Source organism: Rousettus aegyptiacus, unplaced genomic scaffold (genome assembly GCF_014176215.1).
Source record: "Rousettus aegyptiacus isolate mRouAeg1 unplaced genomic scaffold, mRouAeg1.p scaffold_m13_p_17, whole genome shotgun sequence".
Lineage (NCBI taxonomy): Eukaryota > Metazoa > Chordata > Mammalia > Chiroptera > Pteropodidae > Rousettus > Rousettus aegyptiacus.
In genome coordinates this window covers 44,898,184-44,908,236 of record NW_023416292.1, presented here as the reverse complement: position 1 = coordinate 44,908,236, position 10,053 = coordinate 44,898,184, and the positions used below count along the sequence as shown (strand labels likewise).

The 10,053-nt window shown below is 42.0% G+C and overlaps 1 pseudogene; it reads left to right on the top strand.

The window, feature by feature from the left end:
- Positions 1–6,973: 6,973 nt before the first annotated feature.
- LOC107508861 lies at positions 6,974–9,822 on the top strand (annotated as a pseudogene).
- The last annotated feature ends 231 nt before the right edge of the window (positions 9,823–10,053 follow it).

Genomic DNA, 10,053 nt, shown 5'->3' with positions numbered 1-10,053 from the left:
CCATGTAAGATAACATAACTACAGGAGGGGACATTAATAGGGAGACATTACACAGCCTACCACATCTGGTATTTGCCTGGCATATAGTAAGTTCTCAAAATATTATTGCTAATAATAATATTGAATTATATCTCAATAAAAAATGTAAAAATATAAAATAGACAATGTGTTTTAGTGGAATAGGAGAGGAAAGACTAAATCCCAGCCCTAGTCCTTTACTTCTTGTACCAATAATTTTCCTTTTTCATGCCTCAGTTTCCTCATCTGTTAGATAAAGGAGTTGGACTAGATAATCTATAAGGTTCCTATATTAGTTTCCTGAGCTACTGTAATAAATTATTACAAACTTTGTGGTTTAAAACAATAGAAATTTATTCTCTCACACTTCTGGTAACCAGAAGTCCAAAAGGTGTCAATACCATGCTCCCACCAGAGGCTCTAAAGGAGAACCCATTCCTTGCCTTTTCCAGCTTTTGGTGGCTGTGGTTGTCCCTTAGCTTATGGACACATTTCTCTCTGCTCTATTCTCACATCTCCTTCTCCTCTGTGTGTCTGTCTCTCTTAACAGTCCCTCCTTTTCTTACTTATAAAGATTCAAATGACTGTATTTAGGACCCGCTCGAATAATCTAGGATAAGCTCCTTTTCTCAAGATCCTTAAGTTAATCCTATCTTTCGCCATATAAGGTAACATCCACATGTTCCAGGGAATTGATATAAATCTTTGGGGGGGGGGAGTGAGGAGTAATTCATTTACAAATTTTTGCAAGTTGATCGGAGAGTTGGAAGAACCAAACTCAGAAAAAATTGAATTGCCTTACATTCTCTGGACACTTCCTCTTCACTTTTTCTTCCATCCTAGTTCTTATTTAAAATAATTTAACATTTGTATGAAAGTTTATCAGCTTATTTCAGTCTCATAAAAATCTACGGTTTAGTATTAGTACTATAATTCCATTTCCAGTGAGTAAATGGAAGCTCAGAGAGATTAAATGACCTAACCTGTTATGAGCCCTGGAAAGTATAAGTGCTAGACTCCAACCTGAGTCCTTGAACTCCAAGCCTTGTGGCTCCCATTCTGCCAGCTCCTGTCTGAATCTTGACGTAGCATCAGGAAGTTCCAGACCAGAATGGACCGGATGCACTTGGAGTAAATTCAGTTCTCCTTTTCCCTCCTGCTAACCACAAATAAAAACCTTGGACATTTTATATAAACCAACATAAGAAGACTATGAAATGTAAGAAGTCAGACTGACTAAGGCTTTGGAACCCAAGGGTCAACATGACAGTGAGTTACCTAGGTTTTCTTTTTGCTTTATATCATGAACCAGGTACTAAAGAATCAACCTGGAAATGCCAACGGACACATACAAAATAAAGTCCCAAGAAAGGCCTGCTTGCTTTCTCTAGTCAAAGGACTAAGAAGAAGGGAATTCAGCAAGACAGAAAACTTTTAAACAACAATTGACACACTCCAGCTAACTACCATGGGAAAAATCATGACCCTACCCTCACCCCCTATAAGCAAAGACCAAATGAGGATCCTAGGCTTCTACTCTTGCCGATAATGAGGTATCCCTCTCCAGGGTATCAAAGAAAACAGAGTGGGGAGTCAAGACTTGCATACCTGCCCCTCCAGAGGTAATAAGGCATCCTTCCCCCTCCCTGCCAGAGTGTCAGAGAAGGCCATCTGGGAAGTCTGAAATCCCCACCCTGGGCTGACAAAGGAGGCTGAGTGGAGAACATGGACCTTCACCTCTGCCTGGCATTAGGCCCTTACTCACAGGTAGCATGATGTCAGAGGAATCCTGCTAAAATGAAAGACTTAAATAAGATCCAGAGTCTCATAACCCCAAAATATTCAGCACTCACATCACATCAAGAACCAGGAAAATCTCAACTGAAATTTAAAAAGACAATCAGCAGATGCTAACACCAAGATGATGTAGATATTGAGATTATTTAACAAAGATTTTAAAGAATCATTGAAATGTTTCCACAAGCAGTTATAAATACATTCGAAACAAACAAACAACTAGATAGATAGATAGATAGATAGATAGATGATAGAAAACGTCAGTAAAGAAACTGAAGATATAAAGAAGAACCGAATGGATGTTTTAGAAGTTAAAAATATAACTACCAAAATAATACAAACTCAGTGCATGGGCTCAACAGCAAGATGGAAGAGACAGAGGGAAAAAATCAGTGAACTTGAAAACAGAACAATATAAATGACCCACGTTAAACAACAGTAAAGTGTATAAATAAAATAGACTTTCCTTCTCTGTGTTTTCTAAATTATGTTTAGAAAGTATAACATCTAAATATAAATTTCAATGTATATAGAGGACATATTTAATAAAATTATATTAGAAATGGAAAGTAAAGGGACTTAAAAGGAGGTAAGTTTTCTTTACTTGTCTCCAACTGGCTGAATATGGACACCAGTAGATCTTCATAGTGATAGTATTATTGTGTATCTCGATTTCAGTGTCAGTCCTGGAATATAACAAAGAGCAAGCCCAATCCTCATGTTTTCTTGGTTGTGTGGACAGTCTGCTAATATCACATATCTCAGCTCTTCGAGAAACCTATGTATTCCCCACAACTTCCAGCCTTCTTATGGGACAAGGGTATAATCACCAGTGCCATACCTGATCCTGCTTATCTAATAAAAGTTCTCTTTTTTGCACTCTTAATGACTCTGATCACTCTGCTCATCCTGGTCTGGAAAGTAATCAAAGACAAAGGCAACCAGAACAGAGAGCTAAACCCAAGAAAGGAGGCAACACTGCTGGTATGAAAGTCTATGGTTCTTGGTGGAGACTCCATTGAGGTAAAGACCTGGAGACCCAAGAGGCCGGGCCATCTTGGAGCTGTCTTTGAGCCTAGAGCCTGGAAAGGAAGAGCTGCTTCAGTCACCAATTTCCCCAATGCCAGACACTCCCCCCAGACCTCATTTCCCCACCCTCCACCACCTCCTCCATTATAATTCACACTCATCCTGCTGTTCTTTGGCTTGTCCAGGCTCCCGTGCTTGAATGTCTTTTCTCTGTGGATCTTCTAGACTGAAATTAGAAATGGCTTCTGATTTCTGCATTAACAAAGGAAATGAACAAACACATGGAGAATTAAAAATTGATTACAAAGCCCAAACTTTCCTTTTTAAATTGGACATGTGTTGACACTGGGATATTGAAATTATTGGGAGCTCACAGAATCTCAAACTATAATGAAGCTATACTAGAAGCTCAGTACCTGAAAATTCTTAAAGTGGAACAGCTCACCTACTCTGAATTCTAGGTAAAAATCTCCCTTCTGTTCGCTTAATTCTGGGTATTACCTCCTGAAAAGAGTATTACCTCTCAGAAAAACAATTTAAAGCACCAACTTTGTGGATTGGCAAATTTTTAAAATATAGTCGAAAATGATCATTTTATTTTTTTAATCTTTTCTGAGTTTGTAAACAAATTAGCTCCCTTTCCAAATGTAATCTAAATTAAATAGGCAGTAGTTGGAAAATTCATACTCTCATCCAATTAGGCTTATGCTACCCTAAGGAGCATTTGACCATTTGCCTGGAAAGAATTAGTGTTTTTCTAGGAGAAAAACTTCTATAGCCATCCCCATTGTTAATTTTTCCTCCTAGAAGCATCCTATCAGGTGTTCCCTTGTCTGCCTCTCATGTGCACTTGACTGGAGTCTTAAGCCAAGAGCCTCTCCCTCAAAACTTTTCCCATTGCTTAGAATCATGAGACTATTCTGCCCTCTCTACCAAAAAAGCACCCCCTCTGCCCCCCAGGATCTGGGCTGTCTACATCTCAACCCATGAGTCTTTCATTCACTTCCACTTTAACTCACAGAAACTGGGAACTTGGTCATTTGGTGCTGAGAAGAGGCTAATACTGCTACCAGATGTAAGCCCACTTTCCCCTCACCCATGTCTGCCTCAAGTGCCCCGTGATAATGGTATTTGTTTTGTGGTTAACCAGCTTCAACAGAGACAGACCACAGGTGGCTGGCAATTAAACTGAAAGCCTCAGGGCAGAAAAAGACACATCCCTCTCTCCTCTGGCAGTGTGGTGTGGGCCCCTTTATCAGGCTTCTGCCAGCTAGCCTTTCCCTCCAGCTGTTACACCCTTTCTCAGTCCATTATGCCTGTTTGGGAAGTAGGCGGTGAGGTGGGGTGGGGTGGAATAGGGAGTGGTGATGTGTTGACATGAGTGAGTATGGTTTCTATGCATCTTTCTTGAGCTCTTTGAAAGGCCTGTGCATGCCTCAGAGTTGGCTGAAAGATCGTCAGAACTCTTAACACTCTCCAGATCTCCAGATCTTTCTCTCCTATCCTGCAAATGCCTCTACTCACTCAACATGTTTACTGAGCTCTTGCTATGTAAGAGGCTCTGTTCTGAGTGCTGGGGATGCAAGAGAAAGCGGCCCCATCTTCTCTCTCCTGGAAGATATATAGCATAGTGAGAGATAAATGTTAATGAACATCATGTAGTTGAATACAAAAAAGCGCTCTGAAAAAAAGAGTTTGGCCTAATGAGGGTATGTATCAAAGAACTTGACTTAGATTGCACCTAGATTGGAGAAGGCTTACCGGAGGAAGTCATGCTTGGACTGAGAGCAGAGGAACAAGTGGGGTGGGGTTGAGGCGGTTTCCAAGGTGCTTCTCCATTAAGACTCCTGGCCTAGTGCTCGTTCGATGTTTCCCAGGGACTCTAAGTCACTCTCCTATTTTCTTCCATCTTCCAGGATCTCCCCATTCTCCAGACTCCTCACACCTCAAATTTTTATTTAATCCTTATTTGGAATTTACTGACAAACCAGCCAGGCTGCATTGTAAGATTATGGCCGCTTGATGGTAGCAAAGGGTCAGAAAACCTGGTCTTTACAATGACTTCGAGGCAAAGGGATCCTCACTCCCTCACACTAGAGAACTGGATAGTTCATTCACGAAGCTATAATCATGTTATCCAGAATAATAGGACTCGCTTATCCAGAAGATCTCCAGGGCTGGGAATTTCATAATTTTTTAAAGTATGTACTATATATGAGCATCAATTATATGCTAGCTTTTAACATACAGTATCTTTATCCTGCATAAGTACCCTATGAAAAAGACATTATTCTTCCTACAAATGAGAAATTGAGGCTCAGAGACTCAGAGATGCTCATTATCTACCCAAAATCTCACAGCAGAGCCAGTTTATCTTTTCTCTCCCATACTGTCTCTGTCATTCATCATGGAATAAGACATTCCCCGCTTTGAGGCAGCTCTTCTTTCCCTATCAGAAGTCTCTTTACTCTAAATGCCACTAGCACACGTTTGTGCTTTTCTCTTGTCCCTGGGGTGCTCTGAGTCTTCCTACGTTGTCTCCTCTTCTGGTTTTCCCGGCACCTTTAAAGAGATCTGTCTACAGCTCCTGTAGGGATCAAGCCAACAAGTACCAACTATTATACTCCCTAGTGGGTAATGGGGAGCAGAGAGAGAAGGCAGTGAAAAAGGATAAGAGGCCGCTCCCTCTTTCAGGGAGCTTCTGGTCCAAAGGTGGCTGAGGGGTTTCCCTTGGGCCAGTAACGATGTCAAGTAATTTCCAAAAAAGGCCAAGGATGAGGTACTAATGGAATACTCTAGGCATTCTGAAGTCCGAGGGGCCTCTCTAGGCTATATCAGTCAGGGAGGCTTCCTAAAGCAGGTAAAATGCTAGGGAAACAGACAGCCTAGATTATAGGAATGGAAGGGAGGACATGATAACTATGACAAGGAACGCATGTAGGGAAACAACAGGAAATCAGGTTAAAATAAGAGTGGTCAAGGACCTTGAATGCTAGACTGCAATGTTTGATTTCAACCAAGAAGGAACAAGGGGATGTTTTTGACAGGGGAGTGGCAAGTGAAATAAACATTTAAAATTAATCTGGCATAGTCAATGTTTAGGACAAATGGGAGTAGAGAGACTAGTCAAGAAGACCAGTCAAAATACCAGTTGAATATCAAAACTTTCCTAGGTTCTGGGTACTTTCCTGCTTCGGTGACTTTGCCTATTCTATTCCTTCCACTTGAAATGTCCTTTTATAAACCTTTCTATGCTCAATAGTATTTCAAGAATGTATTGAGGAAGGAGGGAAAGTGAAATTCAGATGGGTCCATCCTCAGAACTTTGTCAAAAGCAGACAGTTGGAATAGTGATTTTTGCCCATTCCCACTCTCCTGACCTAAGGGTGAATTCATGTCAAGGACTGAGACAGGTGATGCCACAAGTTAAGAGTAGGGTGGGACATTTCTTTTATAGGGAAAGTTCAGGGCTCACAGAGCTGTCTTCTCAAGAGGATGTGAGAATGGGAGACCCTCACTGATCTTTCTCTCTTAGTTTAGGTGCCCTGTTTCAGCCCACTAAAGCTCAAACATTGCGTGTCGCCTATGTGGGCAGCAGCCTGGGAATGAAAACTGTCCAAAGCTGCTACCATCCAGACTCAAGAAGTATCAGAGCCAGGTGGCTTTAGGCCATGCAGAATCCCCGTCTCATTTTGCAGAGAGGGCGAGGGAGGCAGTGAGAACTGTGAGGTAAGACAAGCCTGGCAGGGAGTCCCAGCTCCACCACTTTACACTGCCTGTGTATCCACAGGCAAATTATTTAAGCCAATGCTTCTCGAAATATGGCCTTGGTATCTCTGGGAGTCCTCCAAGACATTTTCAGGTGATCCACAACGTCGAAACTATTTTCATAAAAAACATTAAGATATTATTTTCTTTTTTCACTCTCATTCTGTCGTGAGTGGACAATGGAGTTTTTGAGAGGCTATTTCTTTTAATTATTTAAACCAATGATAGAGATTTGAAAAATAAAAAACTTCCATTTTTCTAAGTATGTTATTTATATTAACATGATACATTCATTAGTGTTATTTTTATATGAATTAATAAGTACTTTTTAAGTTTAATGTTGATTTCTAATGTCGTAAGTATGGGTAAATATAACCCACATAAACAAAAGTTCCTTGGTGTCCTCTATAATTTTTAAGAGTGTAAACAGATAATAAAATGAAAGTTTTAGAACCACTGATTTAAACCATCTATGCCTCCACTTTTTTATCTGCAAAATGGGCATAATACTTAGCTCACAGGATAGTTTGAGGCTTATAAAAGTTACCTCAGATAGAATGTAAAATACCTGCTCAAGGTTTCACAGAAAGTCAGTAACTGAGTTAAGATCAGGTATCCTATTTCTTGAACCAGCGCTCTCCAACATCAACTCAGCTTTTCTTAGCTTTGTCTGGGGCCTGAGAGATCCAAGAGTCTGAGGTCTGGGGAATGAAGCATTGTGGAGTATAAAGATGCTTCGCTTCTGGAAGCCAAGGTTTGATGCACAACGCCTCCATCCATGCCTGGGAAAGATCCCTAAAACAAGGTCATTGTATGCCGAGTGACAATCCTTCTAGATTGCCATGTGTCACTTATAAGATGCCTGTTGATAACAGGTGAGAGCCCAGAAATGTTTGTGGATCTGTAGTTCACCTCTCTGACCACAACAGGGCAGCATGCTCACACAAGTATAAAGGAGAAAGCATTCAGGACAAAATAATAAATAATAATAATAATAATAATAATAATAATAAGGAGGAGGAAAAGGAGGAAGAGGAAGGAAGAAAAAAGAAGGAAGAGGAGGAGGAAAAAGAGGAGGAGGAGGAGGAGGAGGAAAAAGAGGAGGAGGAGGAGGAGGAGGAGGAGGAGGAGGAGGAGGAGGAGGAGGAGAGGAGAAGGAGAAAGGAGAAGGAGAAAGAAGGAGACAGAGACGGAGACGGAGACAGAGACGGAGATGGAGACAGAGAAGAAAGGAGTGGCTGCCCTTGGCACCTCCAGAACAGTGCAGAACAGAAAGAAAAAGTCACTTCAGATAGTGCCTTTCTGAAGCCTATTTTAGGAGCTGTGACATTTACCAACTATAAGTAAGGACAGCCGACTGGGCACAGGGATGAAAATCCAAGAATAAGGGCAACACTCTTGAAGAGTGTTTCCCTCAAGTAAGGATTTCAATACTGTATTACCTCCCCAGCCCTTTTCATCCTGCTTTAACTTTCATGCAAGTAAATACTGAAAAGGAGTCAGAAAATGGACTCCTGGACACCCGAGACCACTAATTCTCTGTGTAAGTGAGCCTCGGTTTTCTCATCTATAAAGTGGGAAAAATACTCATCTCATAGGATTGTGAGGCTCTAAATAAAGATATATAAAGGACATTTGTGAAGTCTAAGGTATCATAAGCTCTTAAGAATTTAACATCTTAGATTTCTCTCCTAGACTCTTTGGTAGTCTGTCAGTGGGAGGTCCTGTCGCCGTCCTCTCGCCTCTTCTAATCCTGCGGAGTCCTACAAATCTCAGTCATGTGTCAGTGCATCGCTTCCACGTTGGCCATGGTGATGTCCAGATCGGCAGTGCCTGCTGGGAACTATACTATGCCTGGAACATGGCATCCAGCCTGATGGCCAGATACCAAATGACAAGACCATTGGAGGAGGAGATGACTCCTTCAACACTTTCTTCAGTGGGACAGGTGCTGGCAAACATATGCCCAAGGCAGTGTTTGTAGACTTGGAACCCATGGTCATTGATGGAGTTTGTGCTGGCACCCACTGCTAGCTCTTCTGCCCTGAGCAGTTCCTCACAGGCAAGGAAGATGCTGCCAACAACTACTCCTGCAGACACCACGCCGTCAGCAAAGAGATCACTGGCCTTGTCTTGGACCAAATCAAATTCAGAAGCTGGTCAACCAGTGCACAGGTCTTCAGGGCTTCTTGGTTTTCCACAGCTTTGGTGGGGGAACTGATTCTCAGTTCACCTCCCTGCTAATGGAACATCTCTCTGTCTATTATGGTAAGAAGTCCAAGCTGGAGTTCTCCACTTACCCAGCCCCCCAGATTTCCACAGCTGCAGTTGAGCCCTACAACTCCATCCTCACCACCCACACCACCCTGGAGTACTCTCATTGTGCCCTTATGGTTGACAACGAGGCCATCTATGACATTTGTCACAGAAACCTCAATATTGAGCGCCCGACCTACACTAAGATTAACCGTGTTATTAGCTAGATAGTGTCCTCCATCACCACTTCACTCAAATCTGACGGAGCCCTGAATGTTGATCTGACAAAATTCCAGACCAACCTGGTGCCCTATACCCACATCCACTTCCTTCTGGCCACATGTGCCTTTGTCACTTTTGCTGAGAAAGCCTGCCATGAACAGCTTAATGCAGCAGAGATCACCAATGCGTGCTTTGAGCTAGCTAACCAGATGGTAATGACATGTGACCATCACCACAATAAATACAGGACTTGCTGCCTATTGTACTGTGGCGGTGTGGTTCCCAAAGATGTCAGTGCTGCTATTGCCACCATCAACACCAAGTGTACCATCCGGTTTGTGGACTGGTGCTCCACTGGCTTCAAAGTTGGCATTGATTACCAACTTCTCACTGTGGTACCTGGTCAAGACCTAGCTAAAGCACAGCAAGCTGTGTGCATGCTGAGCAACACCACAGTTGTTACTGAGGCCTGGCTCACCTGTGTATGCCAAGCATGCCTTTGTTCATTGGTATGTGGGTGAGGGAATGGAGGAAGGAGAGTTTTCCAAGGCTCATAAGTACATGGCTGCCCTTGAAAAGGGCTACGAGAAAGTTGGAGCAGATAGTGCTGAGAGAGAGGATGAGGATGAAGAGTTTAACCTGTCTGCTACAATATTATGCTCTGGTGTCTTCAGACTGAATTATTTCTGTTGTTCTGTGAATTTGTCCATTGTGTCCCTAACTTGTCAATAAAAATAATGTTTTCATATTTTAAAAAAAGGATTTAATATTGTAGCCAGTGTGTGTGTATATATAGTCCTCACTAATCTCATTAATGTATGCAGAAAAATATACATGCCTGGCTCAGGTCAGAAAAGGGCAGTAATTGAGCAAGATCAACCTCCTTGGAATGTGTGGGTCTCCTGATTTAATTAAAGCTCAGTCCAAATAAGATGGTTCTAGAAGACAACCATACAAATGTGA